Source organism: Myxocyprinus asiaticus, chromosome 31 (assembly GCF_019703515.2).
Source record: "Myxocyprinus asiaticus isolate MX2 ecotype Aquarium Trade chromosome 31, UBuf_Myxa_2, whole genome shotgun sequence".
Taxonomy (NCBI): domain Eukaryota; kingdom Metazoa; phylum Chordata; class Actinopteri; order Cypriniformes; family Catostomidae; genus Myxocyprinus; species Myxocyprinus asiaticus.
This window is the reverse complement of record NC_059374.1, coordinates 29,838,108-29,858,191: the sequence shown is the minus strand read 5'-3', so window position 1 is coordinate 29,858,191 and position 20,084 is coordinate 29,838,108. Positions and strand designations below refer to the sequence as shown.

The 20,084-nt window shown below is 38.3% G+C and overlaps 1 pseudogene; it reads left to right on the top strand.

Annotated features, from left to right (window-relative positions):
* The window catches only part of LOC127422143 (cytochrome P450 2M1-like), a 29,728-nt pseudogene extending 15,549 nt beyond the window's left edge, over nucleotides 1–14,179 (top strand).
* The last annotated feature ends 5,905 nt before the right edge of the window (nucleotides 14,180–20,084 follow it).

Here is a 20,084-nt window from a genome sequence, read left to right as displayed (position 1 = left end):
ACTGTTTTTGTGTTTTCACTGTTTGTTTTTGGTAGCAGTGACTGCTATAGCCTACTTAAAATAATAAATAACTGAAAAATGTACCCATCTTTTCATTTATTAATACACTACTGGTTGTTGGAAGTGTATTGTGCTGTAGAAAATATGTAAGTAAAAATTATGTTTTTTTATTGTGATAAAATAATTGTAAAACTAAATTATTTTTACTCATTTTGATTTTCAGTACTTTGCACATTAAAAAATATTTATCTGTAAAATTGCGTCGTCCATAACAGCTGTAAAATATGAAATATAAGCAATTTCTTTCTACTTTGTTTCTCAATACACTGCATAAATTTATTTAAAAAAATAAAAACTTTATTCTATAAAACTTCGTCCTACTAATAGCTACTAATTCAAACAATTTAAATGATATGCTTTGGCTTGTCATTTATATGAAGCAACTAAAGACTGCTTTACACAACTTATCAGTATGTGGTTTCATACAACAAATAAAAAGCATTAAAACATATATTTTAAATACATAAAGATGAGAAAGAACCTGTGGTAATAGTTGAGCTTTTTTTATTTTAAAATAACATTTAATATACCGCATATTGTATGCCACACTGGCTGATAAATGACCAAAATCACCAGCAGTATTAGGCAAGAACAAGCAAAATAAGGTGATTATTGGGCGAGAACGATAACAAAGAGGTATATAAATATACACATAAATAATATTTTGTAATTATGATACTGCTATTAAGTCATCCTAAACACTAAAAAAATACTATACCAAAATAAATATATGCTTCACTTACGTTTCACTATCTGATTATAATAAATTACTTATGTTGAAAAGCTTTGCTTGATGTCATCATGGCAAAAATACACTGATCGCGCGAGCAGGGAGGTGTGAGCTCCTGATCGTGATGAACTCTGGGATACACTTAGCCTGAAAGACCACTCCGAAGCGGTATTAACTCTAGTGTGGATTTAGTGTGGGTTAAGTGCACTGAGCATTGGTACGTTTAGACATGGGACAGTCTTGAACACTTACTTCCTGTCACTTGCACGTGCACTCAAGTGGCCAAGACCGCAAGTGTGAGTACTGGGACAGGGCCACAGAGTTTACATACAACAATGGCATCAAAATGTCCCTTATCAAGCCGTCATGACTTTTCTATCCTTAGCTCAGTAAGAAGTATGGCTCTGTTGTTACCTTCTGGTTGGCAAACACTCCTGTGGTGATTATTTCTGGATATGAAGCGCTGAAGGATACCATGATTGGTCTCGGTGAAGAATTCAGTGGCAGGGCCTCTTATCCCCTGATGATGAGGTCCACTCTTGGATACGGTAAATTCACTTAATTCTGGTTTTAAGTTCCACTCAGTGTTGAAAGTTTTACACATAAGTTGTATTTTTGGGAAATTACACTCAAAAAAGTAATCTTTATGAAAAAAATAAAAAATAAATTATATGTATGTATATGTTTTTATTAATTTAATTTTGTTGTATTGTTTTATTAATTTAAAATCAATACGTATGAATCTTGAAAATAAGCTAAAATAATTTGAGTATATAGGGGTGGAGAGGGTCATCTTTCTTATAAATTGCAGATGTTATTCACACACAAATCCATACAATATGATCATACAATAAAGTATTTTTATTTTTTTGATAGAACACAAGAAATACTCTTAACATTGTCTGTTTACAGGTGTGCTGTCCACTAGCGGACACCGATGGAAGGAGATGCGCAGGTTCTCTCTTATGACACTGAAGAACTTTGGAATGGGCCGCAGGAGCATTGAGGACAAAGTCAGGGAGGAGGCTCACAATATTGTGAAAATGTTTAAAAAATGTGAAGGTAAAATTATTTAATATCTGTTGAATGCCTTACTTTATATTCCGGAATATCAGTTGACATCAACTGCAATTCAGAAAAATCAAACACAGAATATTCCAAAAGGATAATAAAAAGCAGTACTGTGTCTTATGAACTAGTTAAACAACTTAGTGGATCTATTACAAGAATAGGTACAATAGGGTCAAGAAACAAAATAAATTACACACGCTGTATGTCAAAGTGTAAAGGGATATTAAATTAAATCCAGTTAAGCCACTTTTCCGCACTTCTCTCATGCTATTTTTCTCTCAAAGGCTCAACATTCAACCCAGCAGACATGCTGTCCAATGCGGTGGCCAATGTGATCTGCAGCATTATTTTTGGCAATAGGTTTGAATATGATGATCCACAGTTACAGTTTCTCCTTCAGACAGTAAATTCTTACTTCTTTATCCTGAACAGCCCTCTTGGACAGGTAATGTTGCCTAAAGAATTTGTAATTTTAATATAGTATTACGGTATTCATAATATATAGGTAGTTGATGCATAATATGCCCATGAGCTTTTTTTATTATATATATTAATCATGTGAAAATTAACCATGGTTTTACTATAGTAATATTGTAGTAACCATGGCTGCTGTAAAACAACAATAGAGTATTCTTACTTTGGATTTGGCAGTAATATATATTTTTTTCCTGTACATTGCAAATACTGAACTGTACCGAAACCATTACCCTAAAACCGTGATACAAACCGAACCGTTACACCCTTAGTTTGAACCAGTCTGGCCATTCTCTTTTGACCTCTCTCACCAACAAATTCTAGAGACTGTTGTGTGTGAAAATCCCAGGAAATCAGCAGTTACAGAGACTCAAACCAGCCCTTCTGGCACCAACAATCATCCATGCGATTATCTAACCAGCCATTTGTGTGGCTGCAGTGCATAAAATCACACAGATACGGGTCAGGAGCTTCAGTTAATGTTCACATCAACCATCAAAATGGGGAAAAATGTGATCTCAGTGATTTGAACCGTGGCATGATTGTTGGTGCCAGATGGGCTGGTTTGAGTATTTCTGTAACTTCTGATCTCCTAGGATTTCTAGAATTTATTCCGAATGGTGCAAAAACAAAAAACATCCAGTGAGCGGCAGTTCTGTGGATGGAAATGCCTTGTTGATGAGAGAGGTCAACAGAGAATGGCCAGACTGGTTCGAACTGACAAAGTCTACTGTAACTCAGATAACCGTACTGTACAATTGTGGTGAGAAGACTATAATCTCAGAATGCTATTCTGAGATGCTGGTTGGTGCTGTTTTGGCAGCATGAAGGGGACCTACACAATATTAGGCAGGTGGTTTTAATGTTGTGGCTGATCAGTGTGTGTGTGTGTGTGTGTGTGTGTGTGTGTGTGTACGTATGTGTGTGTGTGTGATGTAAATATAAATATAAATATAAATATAAATATATATATACACATACACTGTGTGTGTGTGTGTGTGTGTGTGTGTGTGTGTAACAAATTCACACGATGGGCAAGGAGGAGGTGGGAATCGGCTGAGCAGTCAACATAAACTTTTAATAAACAAATGAACAAAACACAACATAAAACTGCTTTCCAGCATAACACAAAACACACACACAAGACTGCTAAGTGTGTCTCTCTCTCTCTCTCTCTCTCTCTCTCTCTCTCTCTCTCTCTCTCTTGAACTACCGTCCACGGCTCCTCTTTATCCCTTTCCCAACTGATTGGGCTGATTCAGCACCGGGCATTCATTGTTATGGCCCGGCCCTCCTCCTCGTCACAATATATAAACAGTGTGTGTATGTGTGTGTATATATAATGTATATATGTATATACACACAGAATACATAAACATACATACTGTATATGGATTATTATGTAATTTAATTGTATTCTGAGCCTCGATCTGCTAAAAATCTTGATGTTTCCTCTTTAACTGTACTTTCTTATCTTTACAGATCTACAATGTGTTCCCTAGGCTAGTTAGTCTCTTCCCTGGTAAACACCATAAATCGTTTAAAGACATTGACGAGGCTAGAGAATACTGTAAATGTCAGGCAAATGCAAGAATGAATAATGTGGATCCCTCATGCCCACAGGACTTTATTGAGGCCTTTGTGTTAAAGATGGAGGAGGTAAATAATTTAAATAACTATGTAATAATCTAATCAAAGTCCATTTCTAATCTTATTCCAAAAAATGGGTTGCAGGTCTGTTCAAATAGGGTTGTGGACAGCATAAATAACAAAAACATTGAAAAAAACCGCAATGCAAATAATACATTGCAACTAACCATATGATCACACATAGTTAGGATAGCTAAATAAATAGGCTTATGAACTTTTTAAGGGGAGAAGAAAAGGCTTCCCATATTTTTTGTTTTTGACATCCAAGGCTATACATCCAATTAAACCCTTTCACTTTGTTATATGACTAATACTGACACAATATTTGACCCAGCATTTGTTCCATGTGCTAGTTGGTAAATCACTCTTCTTCTGATTTTATGCATTTATTTATTTTATGCATAAAAATGATTTTATGCATTTTTTATTGTCAGTTTTCCTATTCAGTCTGTGTATTGTAATTGTTTGGTTTTAAAGACGATTTGTGTGACACATTTTTGGTACTGTGTTACATGGCCACTTGATGATTGATAAAATCTAGGTCATGAAGGAAAACCAATTGAGATGTGACCCTGATGTATACATTTCTTACACCCTCTGGTGGTGAAACCATAGAATGTTGTTTTGCAGGAGAAAGACAAGCCCGACACAGAATATAATTTAGAAAACTTGATATCACTGATCTGGAACCTGTTCACTGCCGGCACAGAAACCACCTCATCCACTCTTAGACATGCTCTGCTTCTGATGATGAAGCACCACAATGTCCAAGGTAAAAGGAAACAAAGGTTATTTTTTCTGTCCAACCATAGACAAGCAGCTGGTAGAATCTAATGGGTTTTTACTTGATGTTTTTCACAGAGCGCATTCAGTGGGAAATTGATGAGGTTGTAGGACAGGGACGTTGGCCCTCTATAGAAGACAGACAGAACATGCCGTACACAGATGCTGTAATCCATGAGATCCAACGCAGCATGGACATCGCTCCCATTGCTGTACCACACAAGATGATGTGTGATACCAAATTCAATGGCTATGTCATTCCTGAGGTATTATTATGTTTGTTTTTCTGCTAAGGCTATTTTACACTGCCCCAACAAATGGCCACAAACACCAACATTTTAAACCGGGGTGCTCACACTTCTATGGCATAAGATCTACTTTTTCATAATGCCATTATAGTAAGATCTACCATGTATTGTAAGCAGTGATGCCATGATACTAAAATTTCAGTAGTCTGTACATGTGTACCAGTCAAATTTGCAATTCTCGATATCAAAACTAATTTGTTAATTAGGTAAACACTGTTTTAAGTTCTGAAGTAATTATTAAGGACAATGATACAACAGCAATAATATAAGAACAAAGAAACAAATTGAATCCCAGCTGCCTCTGTGTCTGAGACCGCCAGCCTGTGCATCTTATCATGTGGCTTGTTGAGTGTGTTGCCATGGAGACATAGCGCATGTGGAGGCTTCACACCATCCACTGCAGCATCCATGCTCAACTCACCACGCGCCCCACCAAGAACGAACCACATCATAGCGACCACGAGGAGGTTACCCCATGTGACTCTACCCTCCCTAGCAACTGGGCCAATTTGGTTGCTTAGGAGACCAGGCTGGAGTCACTCAGCATGCCCTGGGATTTGAACTAGCAAACTAGTGAACTCCAGGTGTGGTAGCCAGCATCTTTTACCACTGAGCTACCCAGGCCCCCATTAAAGTCTAATATTAATACGGGCTATCACGCTTGTACATTTACTTTAGACATAACTGATTGTGTTTTAATTAATACCTTGCACCAAGACAGGCATTTTACAGTCTACCATCACAGTCACACTGACACGTATCCGCATTACCATAAGCGCTCTCACCACACACACACACACACACACACACACACACACACACACACTAGTACGCACAGAGAAAGAAGGCATCTGTCAGTCAGTGCGTGTGGATGAATTTCTGACACGTAGGACGGCAAGGGGATGTGTCCTTTAAATTCATGAGGAAAGCGATACCTAATTGGTTGAAGAAAATATAACCCAACCCTAACCCTACCAAACCTAACTCTATCCAATCAGGTATTGTTTTCCTAATAAATATGAATGTCTTCACCTGCCATCCCTTGTTTTGTAAATCTGTGCACTGGGGAGACGAATTAAGGAAATAAAAGGTGATCTTTAAGATTATCGTTATTTGTGTAGTTTATATCTCTTTCACTTTTGACCAGTAAAAGAGATCGACCACTGGTTGTCTTGCGATCGCAGTAAGCACCTGGGAAGAGAGGGAGGGGAAGTTGTAAAACCTGGTTAAAGGTGTTAGGGGAAGCCTTACCCACGGCCAAGCAGGTGTCCTCTAGGGACACGCCCTTATGACCACGCCCAGGATGCAGCCATGATATCAACAACTCAGTGAGAAAGTCTTTGTTTGGATTATTTGTGTGTGCTGAAAAGCAATGGAGTGAGATAAATAAGATACCTGTGGAGGTGATGGCATGGTCGAGGGTGCCCATCTAGAGAGAGAGAGCGATAAGGAGTTCCCTGAGATGAATTGCTACTAATTGCCGTTTCTATGTTCGCAGTGAGAGATAAAAGTGACCCAGTCCACAGAGAGAAAGAGTGGCACACACCAAAGACTGTGTGTCCATTTCCCAGAGAGTGTTTATGCTGAAAAGCAAGATCTTGTGTGTTTATGCTGAAAAGCAGTATTTTGGTGTTGTTTATGCTGAAAAGCAATTTCTGTTTTGTGTGTGATAAATGTGACTCACGTGGACTGTGGAAACCAGCTCCCGCTTCCTCCTTTATCTGCTCCAAACACAAACCTTTGTCACACTGGTGCCGAACCCCAGGAAAAGGAGAAAGGATACGCTGCTATGTAGTCATTTTCGCCGCTGGAGGAAGCGTTATGATCCCTCGCCAGCATCTGCCAGGCTCAACACCAGGCCCTCATGGATCTGCGGGCGGCCCACCTCTCACTGTCACAAGTCACGGAGGTTGCCAGGTTGCAAGGAGAATTCTCTGACGTGTTCTCACCTCTTCCTGGTCATACGAATCTCATAGAGCACCATATCAAAACGACCCCAGGGGTAGTGGTACGCAGTCGTCCCTACCGATTATCCGAATACAAAAAAAAGATGTTCGGGATGAATTAAAGGCCATGCTAGATATGGGAGTAACAGAAGAATCCCACAATGACTGGGCCAGCCTGGTGGTTCCGAAGAGTGACGGCTCGGTCCGATTAGGTGTGGATTATAGAAAAGTCAATGCGGTGTCTAAATTTGATGCGTACCCAATACCTCGGATAAATGAGCTACTCGATCGGTTAGGTGCGGCTCGCTTTTATACAACACTGAATTTAACAAAGGGATATTGGCAGATCCCCTCAACTCCTATGTCCTGTGAAAAAAAAAAAAAAACTGTATTTTCCACACCATTCGGCTTACACCAATTTGTCACCCTTTCGGTTTGTTCGGGGCCCTGGCTACATTTCAGCAGCTCATGGACCGAATCCTCAGACCGCACACCGCTTACGCCGCTGCCTATCTGGATGACATCATTATTGACATTTTTGACCGGTAGTGTAGATATTGAGTTACATTTTCTTTTAAGAGGCGACAATGTTGAAAATAAGTTTGGTTTATTCAGTCTTCTCAATGCCATTCTTTTACTGTTGACTAAAATTTTTTGTAAAGCACTAAAAATAAATGTATCTAAAATCAATATTGAGTGTCTCTAAAGATAAAATAAATTCCTTATTTTTCTTTTTTTTTTTTTTTTAGGGAACCATGGTTTTTCCACTGCTATCCTCTGTGCTGACTGACCCGCAACTGTGGAAGAACCCGCATTGCTTTGACCCAGAGAATTTCCTGGATGCCGAAGGCAGATTCAAGAAAAATGATGCATTTGTTGTATTTGGCATAGGTAAACTCAGAGCTTCATTGTACATATTAGATTACAATGCTACAAAAACACAGGGCAAAGTGGTTATTGACCTGTTTCATATGACGTCACCGTGGCTATGTTCACACAGTCAGCAGTTGGGATTGACAGCTGCATTTACTTACAGGCTGGGACGTGCCGTCCATATAAGCAAGATTAGCGGTGCTTACCTAACAGAAGGGTGAAAAGAAAAATGGCACTATGAAATATTTAAATATAATTGTTAATAAAAACTACTATTTTCATTCAAATTCATCATCTTTCATCTCGGTTGAACAGCACAGACTGTGATTCGCTTTGGCGGCACCCTCAGTTATTTTTTTCTCTGATTCAAAGCATTGTTTACCACCCTTTCATTCAGCTCTGTAGTTCATTCAAATTGAATCACACCCACTACTTTACAAATTCCCATGGTAAGCATGCTTACCAAAATGAGTAAGCCAATTCTGATAGGCTAGATTTTAGTTTTGTGTCAACACATTTAAGTTCACGTAACTAATGAGCTATCAAGCGCTAAAATGGACATCTGCAGTGACCTATGTGGATATGGCAAAGTTAATTTCAATTAAAAATCAAGAAAGAGGGGCTATCGAAACTTCAACAAGCGGGTGACACAGATGTTCATTCGCAAGGAGAGATGCATGGATTTTGTGTTCAGGTAAAGGCAAGTTAATATATTTACTAAAATATGTGTTATTGATAGGTCATAGATACTGGGTAATTTTTTTCTGGTTAGTCTGAGGCTATGAAGTGGTGATCAGGGTAGGGTTGCACCAGCTGTGCATAAGGTCTTACGTAAGTTGTGACGCAAAGTTCACGCTAAGGGTTTAGTAACTTCTAGTTAGTTTTTAACTAAATCAGTGCTTAATTTGGTTGCACCACCTTTTCTTAAGGCAGGACTTAACGAGTAGGTCACAAGCTCTCTGTAAAGTAATGCGTGGTCGCATAATATGATGTTTACTTGTATTTATCCAATAAGCAGCCTTCAAATTTGTACACAGGAGTGTTAAAAAGATGTGAAATTCAATTTGATCTTGTTACGGTTGATGTTCAAACCTTGTTTGCTCATGTAACTGTTAGCTGTAATAAATTATATCCCCATTAAAATACGATACATAATACAAGTACATTTGATAAATAGTATATTTGCCCTGTGTAAATAACAATATATAGGAACTGGTATCTAAAATAAATGAGGGGTGATAAATAAATAAATACTAATACAACAGGCTGGAAAAATAGACATTTATTCATTTTAATATCCTATATATTTTTTGAATGTGTTGAAACTTGGCACCGGGCGACGCACCCTGAAAACTGCACCATTAGATCGGTTTCATGCTGAAGAGCCACTTAAAAGTACGTTTTTTTTTCTCTCTCCTATATGTAACCGAGTGAAAATGTCAACATCATACTGTATGTCAAAATGATTGATGCCTGTCACGCAAAACATGAGCTCATTGATGTCATAAAATATCATTCTGCTTTTTTATTCCAACCGCTACTCCTGGTCAGAGGCTTCGGCAAATATTTAGTTCATACGCAGGGTTACGTTCTACCTAAGTTTAATGGTGCAACGCTCGCATATTTAGTAGTGCGTAAATTGTGACTTTATGCCCATTTATAGCCACAGCTAGGCTAAGTTGTAACTTATGTATAGCTGGTGCAACCGGCGGCCGCTTGCAATTATGTCCTTCTTGTGTTATGTCTGTTTTATCCACCTTTTTCCTGGGGGTCTTACTGGGGAAACTAATGTGGGTAGGACTTCCGCCGGAAGTCATTCTACAGCATTCCCTAGCTCTGGCTGCAGTCATTTTAGACCGTGTTTACAGCTGGTAATAAGATGCGTATCGGATGATCCGATCGCAATTGGTCAATGCTAAATAGAGTTGTAAACCGGGTACAAAATGTTTTGAAAAAAAAAAACACATACAGAGGTAGTCAAAAACCACATCGCATTTGAGGTTTAAAACGGCATCCCGGACAGCAGCAAAGCACCACCTCTCTCTCACCGGTCAATAATGCGCTGAACAAAAGTTTACAGTTTACATGTGGATTTAAAAGGAAATAACTGTCCGATCGGAAAACTTGAAAAAGCGATTACATAGCCAATGATGAGAACTTCATGGCTCTTCCTCAGCGTGTCTGTCTGATTTGAACATGCAGGTTGACGAGATGACATGTACACACATCTGAAGCTGAACTAACACAGGGAGGCTACTCCACATAAACAACCAATAATTTTGCTCAAAATGTTGTGTTTGTGCTTAGATTAAATCTCAACTGCATCTGGGAGAAACAGCGAGCCGGTTTTGTTCACGCTTTCTTTGTCTTGATGACTTTTTGCAGTTTATTATCTTTCAGTAACACACTGATATAGTGATTGATGTATGTCCATACGAAATCAGACACTGTATGGTTCATTGTATGATTTAATGGACATAAACATGCTCGGCTCAATAAATTACAATCTATAATTTGTGTGATATGAGCAATATTACTGTCCTGAATTTAAACAATTTTGTCATGAAGTTAACCACTTTAACAATTGTTTCCATTAACTGGTGTGTTCTAAGGCAACAATTTACACCTGTAACATTTTCGTGACATTACACTCACCCGTATAATGCATTTTGGGCACAGCCTTTAGTAATGTGTTGTCTCAAAGCCCACAGAACCTGCCTGCTTACAGGTGTGAGTCTTGAAGTATCCTGTTCATACAACAACTTACAATAGAGGTTTCTCACGCGTCCTGGAAAACCTGGAATTTTGCAATGCAGTTTTCCAGTCATGGAAAAGTCATGGAAAATGAAAATATTTCCTAAATGTACTGGAAAATAAGTATTTGTCTTGGAAATTTTTTAGTGGAATAAAACTGTTTGACTGTGTTGCTAACAACATTTTTGTTACATGCACAAAAACATGGTAATAATCGGGATTTGGGTTAGGTGTCAAATACACAAATTTGTATCGCTTTGTCGCTGCTGGTGGCTGTGCGTTGTTAAAGGTGCAGGTATGTAAGATTCAGAAACCCTTGTTATTAATGACACCTGTGTCCGTTAAGTGAACTGCAGCCAGTTACCTGTTGCTCGTGCTCTTGCACACACTCCACAGGGATGCCAGCGAGCGAACATCGACCAAAACAATGACGTAATGTACAAAGAGACTGAACGTGATTCACCGGCATCATGCTGACAGATGAGGTAGCATAATTAAAATTACACAGTTATGATTGTTTTACTACAAACTTTGAGACTAAATTAAAACTACTTATCAGCTAACATAGCATACTAATACACACATACAGCTACATACTACCGAACTATACAAGACAGTTTACTGTTGCACTATAGTTATGTTGCACTATTGTATGTTTTGTATGTCATATGTTGTACTACGAATAAGAAACCAGTGTATTTGCTTAAATTTGTCCTGTATACGTGACGTTTAGTATAAAGAGAAGATCACTGAAATTATTTGAAAGTTACGAAGCAAGGTAGCTTGCAATTCGTTAGCATTAGCAGGCAAGATCAAGTTAGTTAAAATTACACAGATCAATCCTAATGGCACTATATTTCACATGCTTTGCAGTTATGTAAGCTTTCCTGTCCAATAAGAAGAACGCCAATTCAGGGTCGGTTTTGATCCCCAAAACCGAACGAAGTTCCCTCCAGGAATCAATTGCCCTGCCGATGTTCACTCTAGTTTTCGCTCGACCACGATCAGCCAGATGGGATCCAGTAGATAAATGTTTTTTTGTTTGTTTTTTTGGCTTACTCAGAATTTGTGTAGGAGTCGGTGTTGTGCTGGGAGCTGGAAGTTTGCTGCATTCCATCTCTAAAATAACACTACCTAGTGTTGCAGTTTGTTGTTGCTGTTGAATAGCGGAAGAGAAGCACTGAGGCAAGGCTCTCAGGAGTGCGCATAAACATCACATCCTTTTGATTTTCCCGGCAAAAGCAACCCGCTCCCTTCACGTGAAAATCAGTCTACAGGCTTGTTACAGAGCAGTTCGCAATCATTGGGCCATATCGGAAATTTATGACAAACTATCACTGAAGATCAACCGTTGATGATGATGATATAGTGCTGATGAAATATGACAATGTTTACTTTTAATTGTTTATATTGTAATACGTTGTAGATTATTGTAGGAGTGTACATTTTATATCCCTCATTTGTTTGAATGAGCAGCTGGAAGCAGTGAAGTGCAAACATTTTAAAATAAGAGTCCCCGGTGTATTTCAAAGTTAAATTGCCTATAAAGCTAAAAGTTCTATGCTATTAATCAAATCTGACCCCCACAAAGTGCATCTGGTATTTAATTACATTTTGACACTTGTAGCCTCTGTCTTGCCCTCCGCATCACAGGAAGAAAAGACTTAAAAACATTTCATATAGGCTACCAATTTAAAAAAAACTACTGGCAGACTAACTGGCTTTCTTTCAACACATTATCAAATCAGCACAATCCAATATCGGTCAACTTCTAATTTGTATTTATTTATTGTAATGTTGGGATCTAGGATTGGAAGAGGAAGAGAGGAGACGTAGGAGTAGATTCTTTTAATCCTATAATAATAATCACTGGAATGGAACAAACGCTGGAGTAGAACACACAATAAATCTTAACAATAGTAATCGCTGGAGTGGAACTAACAATAAATCTCAACATCAAAACTTAATGTAACACTTCACTAACACAATGTAACACTTCGAGGACTGACAAAGGAGTGGGCAGAACTAGAGGATATTTATACAAAAGGAACTAATGTTTAACTAAAATTTGTTCAATTAATTATTTTGGTTAAACATTAACCAAGAGGTTAATTAAAGAAACAAGAGAGCTAATTTGATGGGTTTAACATGTAGGGCATGTTATGTACAAACGAGGGTTAACCACTGTCTTCTCAGTCTGAATGACAAGGAAATAGAAGCATGCACTGTGGGACCATTTTGTCCATGAAGATTATGTGTTCCAATGCAAATCGTAAAATAGGACTTTAAAGTTTAGTTATATCATGAGTACAATGCGGTATCTTATAAAAAACAAACTTGTGCAAGCCTCGACATCTAAGAGCATACACCGATCAGCCACAACAACAAAACCACCTGCCTAATATTGTGTAGGTCCCCCTCATGCCAGCACCAATCCGCATCTCAGAATAGCATTCTGCGATTATATTCTTCTCACCACAATTGTACAGAGCAGTTATCTGAGTTACCGTAGATTTTGTCAGTTCGAACCAGTCTGGCCATTCTCTGTTGACCTCTCTCATTTCCATCCGCAGAACTGCCGCTCACTGGATTTTTGTTTATTTTTTATTTGGCACCATTCTAAGTAAATTCTAGAGACTGTTGTGTGTGAAAATCCCAGGAGATCAGCAGTTACTCAAACCAGTTCATCTGGCACAATCATCCATGCGATTATCTAATCAGCCAATTGTGTGGCAGCAGTGTAGTGCATAACATCATGCAGATACAGGTCAGGAGCTTCAGTTAATGTTCACATCAACCATCAGAAGGCGGAACAAATGTAATCAGTGATTTGGTTCGTGGCATCCAAAAGAGGTCAGCAGAGAATGATCAGACTGGTTTGAACTGTCAAAGTCTATGGTAACTCAGATAACCGCTCTGTACAATTGTGGTGAGAAGAATAGCATCTCAGAATGCTATTCTGAGATGTGGGATGGCACGGTTTTGGCAGCACGAGGGGTACCTACACAATATTAGGTAGGTGGTTTTAATGTTGTGGCTGATCGGTGTATGTTTACAGCCCCGGATTTCACTTATGTTACACGGGAGATGGGAGGGGCGATGCGCGGTGGGACATAAGTGCCTTTGGAGAGGGTTTCTGGACTTGCCATCATCTGGCTGCGTACCATAATGACCCCTGCCCATGTAAATATGTTGATTTTTCTAAAACTAACAATTATTAGGATTGCCCAGCAGCACAATACGTGCCTTAATTCACAGGTAATAAAATGGGTAATACATGGAGAGAGAATGATTTTAGATAGATCCTGCATGATTACCTTGACTCCTGTCTTTTCATTATACAGGGAAGCGTGCATGTCCTGGTGAGGCTCTGGCCCGGATGGAACTCTTCCTTTTTTTCACTTCCCTCCTCCAACATTTCACCTTCAAAGCCACAGTGCCACCCGAGGAGCTCAACACATCCCCAATCAACTGTAGCTTCGGCCGCACTGCCCCGCACCTACGAATGTTATGCCATTCCCAGGGCATAGAGGGCTCATTATTCACAGAGTTCACATGCAATGATTAATTGTTAGCAAAGTAGTGTTTTTTTTTTTTTTTTTAACTGCACAAGCATAAATTGTACAAACATCTACAGCACAAAGTAATAAGCACTTATAAAATTTCACAATAAAGGAGGATGAAACACAAAATATAGACACACACAAAAACAAATAATAAATGAAAATAAATGCAGAAGAAAACAGATTACACATCATCAGTAATATTACCCAAACATTTCTCATAGACTTCCAGGATCTGTCACTTTTCTTGTTTTCAGTAAATTGAAGGGATTTGAGAAATGCATCAATTTCAATCAAAAAAACGTGAGTAGGTTGCGAGTTAGAAAACTTTTGCTAATGGATGAAGAATTTCCCATACAAAATCCTTTTCTTTTTTTTTCTTACAATATATTCCACTAAACCATTGGAAGTGTTGCTATAGTAGCAAATAATATATTTTAAATTAAAAGGTAGGGCAACTTAGTAGGCAGTGTTCCTAAAGGCCACCCCACACTCGCTATGCAAGAAAGGTGCCTCGAGGTTGTTGCCAGGAATAAACCAAGGCCTCTATGTACAACTGGGCCTAACACTGCTCATTTTGGATGTCTTCGTAATCAAACACACCTGATTTAACTCATCAGCTTGTTAGTAGAGGCTCCATGACCTGAAATGGGTCAGATAAGGGAGACATCCAAAATGTGCACTGTTGTGGGGCTCCAGGAACAGGGCTAGGAAACATTGGAGCAGGGCCATATGTAGGCATGGGCAGGGGTGGGCTTCTTTTTGGGCACAAAAAGAAGAAATTTGTTTGCCAAATGTTTGATTGGGTGGGCCAATCAAACATTTGGCAAACAAATTTCTTCTTTTGTGCCCAAAAAGAAGCCTAGTGGTGCTTCTAGCAGTGACCTTGTGGCTTTGTTAATGTACCACACAGGCTCCCTCTTGCCGCTCATCAAATATCTCCCTCAGCTCCCCAAATCGTGCTGTGGTTGTTAGCGAAATACAGGACCTGAATTGTAAAGCACCATCCCAGCCAATATTAGCTTATGGTACCATTCACAATCATGGCTTGAATACAGTGCACCTCGCGTCTCACGTCATTTTTTATTTACATCTATATTTTTACAGTGCTGTGATAGTTTGTTGTTTATTGTTTTTCATTGCACTATAAAGTACTCTGTTTTTGCCATGAAAATAACCCTTGGTGCTGACATGACCATCCGTCCATCCACACACCAAAAGTCTACTCAGTTTTCATTATTTTATACGTTTTCCATTTATGAAATACATTTTTAAATGTATAAATAATTTTGCTCCAGAAATAATTTCTTAATAATAAAACAAGAGAATAAGGGAATTACAACAAGGGGTGTAACAAGTCACAATTGTAGTAATGCGTAAAACAACATTTAGACAGTCATCATTCTCATGTATACAGTTATGGAATAACCAATAGAAATTAAAAGACAAATAGATTTGAAAGTGTTCAATAGAATTGTAAAAAAACTGTCTTAAACAAAATCAGGTTTGTGAACATTGATGTATGCAGTCTATATATTGTCTATTACATATTTTATATATCTTTTTTGCTTTGTTTTTCTTTTTGTTGTTTTACTTTTCTTATTTTATATATATATATATATATATATATATATATATATATATATATATATATAGCTAATATTACATTTTACATTTATTCAATTAACCAGATAAGTCAAAAAGAAAGAATGATCATTTAATATTAAATCATTATTTCTTTAAGCAGTTCCCTTCTCTGTTCAAATTTTAGGTTCTTAATATTTTGTTATTGATCTTCCTATGAGCACATCTAATATACCTGTATTTCTCTCCACTCCAACCTTGCATTTGTGGGGACTCATTGTCTCTGTAATTTGCTTTAAGGCTGTAATTCTAATTACTCTGAAAGTGTATTGCTGTTTTTTATTTCTTAGTAATGGAGGCAGTAGGCTATACAAAGAATAAGGTTGTCAGGGTCCACTTTAATCTTATGATTATATACAATGTTTTTCTGTTTATATATATCAATATATTTTTAATATGAGGAATAAGTAAAATATAGGTATAATGGGCCTTGTGAGCTTAAGTTATGCTATGCCAATTATAGACATGAAAATAAGTATCTTTTGTCATGTCCTCTTGTATACTGTATGTGGTAGTACAGCACAAAAACATTATTGTTTATTGTGCTTTATAAACAAATGATTAAAAAAATTATTGAAGTGTGTAATTTCTGCGCCACTGTCGCTACTGGACGGAATTGCAAAATTACATTTTCACAGCAACTTTGAGAATAGGCCCCGTCTACGTTGATTGAACAAACAGATAGTCCTCCATTGGTTGAGTCAATGGTGTTGTTTTTTACAGCTCTGAACCGCAATGTGGAAAAATAATATGTCAGTAGGTGAAAAAAATTAGGTGTCTAGTGCCTTCCTACTGTATGTCCTAAAAAAAAAAAAAAAATTCTCTCTCTCTCTAAAAAATGTTGTTCTCTGAAACTTTTCTCTCTTTCTTAAAATGTTTTCATCCTCAATTTAAAAAAAACAAAAATCAATATATATATATACATATATATATATATATATATATATATATATATATATATATATATATATTTTTTTTTTTTTTTGTTTTTTTTTTGCCTGCTATTTAACAATTAGCATAAGTACCAACTTTGGCACAGTGCCACTATCAGTAAGTATGAAATCATGCTTACAAGGTGACAGATGACAGCTGTGGTACTTGACCTGTTGATTTATAGTTGTATAATACTCTAACAAGAATATTTTGTTAAGTTGGATAACGGGAGTTATTTCTGGTTGTTTGATGACATTCACCACCGGGAATATGGATGCTGCTATTGATATTGTGTTTTTTTTATTTATTTGCTGGCCCATGTAAACGTGCTAGATAGACGTCTTTGAACGTTGTGGTGCCTCTCTATGTGTGTGAAAAAAGGAGAAATATTTTGAGAGAGAACAATTTTTTTAAGAGACAAAAAAATTTAGAGAGAGAGAAAAAAAAATGTTTAGAGAGATAAAAATTGTAGGACATAGGCTAGGGCTGCTCGATTATGGCAAAAATCATAATCACGATTATATTGGTCAATTCTGAAACCACGATTATTTAACATGATTACTCATTGACTTTGGAAACATCATGCATTTATTGAACCTATAAAAATAATTAAAATTTTTTTTTTGTAAAAATCGTCATTTTTAATAGTGGATTTCCTTGAACTTGAAATGTAAACTGCACTGGGTAGGGGAGGAGGCTATTGTCATATGATAATTAATTTATGTTACATATGGTAGTCGAAAAAATAAAGCCTCCATCACCATTATACACAGCAGGGATGCTCATAGTTCTATAGAATTAGATCTACTTTTTCATCATGTTATTGCAGCAAGATCTACCATGTACAATAAAGGCTATACATTATCACAATACCAACATTTCAGTAGTCGGTAGTGACATTTGACCATTCTCAATACCAGCTTCAAAACCACAACAAATAATAATGCTTACTACTATGTTAATTATGGAAGAATGGTTTCAAGTTCTTAAGTAATTATTCAAGACTAGTAAACAGTCAGTAATAAAATAACAATAAAAAACTGCAATGAATAGATATTGATTAAAAAGAATAGAACCAAAAATACAAATTAAGAAAATTCAGTGCTTTTTAACAGCTTTAAAAGTTTTTAACAGCAGTATGAAATATTCAAGTAAACACTCAGAATGAAATGCTACATAAAACTACTACTGGTCTTTACTGTATAATTATAATATATTAATACTTTTTAAAGCTACTAAAATTACCCAGTCAAGAGCAGTGAGTGTTTTCTCGTTTTCTTGTTTGATTATTATAATGACACACTAGATGGCAGCAGGTCTATTGGCTTACATTTATTTACATATACTTGCATTTATAGTCCAACATTTTAATACAAATACGCTTTTTTCTCCACTGTTTACGTTCACTTTAGACATCACTCTCAGTGTTTACATGATTTTGGCAGAATTTTGAAATGTATTTGACCATTCAGGTGCGAATTAGTGCAAGCATTTCCAGCACACATAGGCCACCTGTCAATCAAACAAGGCACAGCTGATACTATGAAGTCTTAAGATGGCGCCGAGTATGACTGCTCCGTTGCGAGCTCCGACACAACATAGTAGTGTTTTGTTTGTTTTGTTCACAATTCTTATGTTTTTTGTCTTGGATGTTGTCTGCCTTATTGTCTACGACAGACAAACACTTTTGGACATTGGTTCAGCAATTTCACACCGTAAACCGGACTTCAAATTCCTCAGTGCCGACCCGCTGTTTTCAAACACGCAAGCGGAGCCCTTTGTCTGGGCAGTCCGGACGCGGAAATGCAAAAGGAAAAGGGGAAACAGAGCTGGCGTTCTCATCAGTGTAAGACGCCACGCAGATCGACCCCCGCTACCCATTATTCTACTGGCAAATGTTCAGTCTCTGGATAACAAGCTCTCCGAGCTGAAAGCACAGATCTCCTTCCAACGAGAGACGAGGGACTGCTGCATTATCTGCCTTACGGAAACTTGGATGTCTGCAGAGATTCCAGACTCAGCCATTGAACCCGCGGGGTTCTCCGTGCACCGAGCGGACAGAGCGAAAGACCTCTGAGGTAAAAGCAGAGGTGGTGGTGTATGTTTTATGACCAACAAATCCTGGTTCATTCTATCAAGTCTTTCTGCTCTCCTGATCTGGAATTTCTCATGCTTCTGTGTTGACCATTCTGGCTACTGAGGGGAATTCACAGCGGTCATTATCACAGCTGTGTACATCCCCCCACAAGCCGACACAGACCGGGCACTCAAGGATCTGTATGGGAGTATAAGTGAGCAGGAAACCGTGCACCCTGAGGCCGCGTTCATTGTGACCGGGGACTTTAATAAAGCCAGTTTAAAATCGGTCGCACCAAAATACCACCAGCACATTAGTTTCAACACACGAGGGGACCGGGTTTTGGACCATTGCTTCTCTCCCTTCCAGGATGGCTACAAATCCCTCCCCCGCCCACCATTTGGCAAATCGGACCACTCTTCCATTCTGCTTCTGTCTGCTTACAGGCAGAAACTGAAACAGGAAGCACCCACCCTCAGAACGATCCAGTGCTGGTCAGACCAATCAGACTCTACGCTACAGGACTGTTTTGATCACACGGACTGGGAGATGTTCCGGTCCGCCTCTGATGACGACATCAAGCTTTACGCTGATAGCGTAATGTGTTTCATCAAAAAGTGCATGGAGGATGTGGTTCTGACCAGAACAATAACCAGATGTTCATGCGCGCAGACTCAATTCGGAAACGCATGGATAAATAGCAGTGATGTCCTCCGAAAACTGTCAGAACAGCAAACGTATAAGGAGTAGATTGACGGACAGTTTAACACCGCCAATTTTGAAGCATGTCGCAGGGATTAACGTCGGCACGGACTTTACAGGGAATAAAAACTCCACCATGAACACCGCTGCCTCTCTCCCGGATGAGCTAAATACTTTTTATGCTCGTTTTGATGGAAATAACACCGCCCTCGCAGAGAGAGCTCTCGCGGCCGAAGCTACAGAGATTAGTTCACTCTCCGTCTCTGTAGCGGATGTAACCCGATCCTTCCGACAGGTGAATATCCGCAAAGCCGCAGGCCCAGACGGCATTCCGGGCCACGTCATCAGAGCGTGCGCGAACCAGCTGGCTGGTGTTTTTACAGACATTTTCAACCTTTCCCTCTCTTTGTCTGTAGTCCCCACATGCTTTAAAACATCCACCATTGTGCCTGTTCCAAAGCAATAAAAAATAACTTGCTTAAATGACTGGCGTCCTGTTGATCTGACCCCCATCAT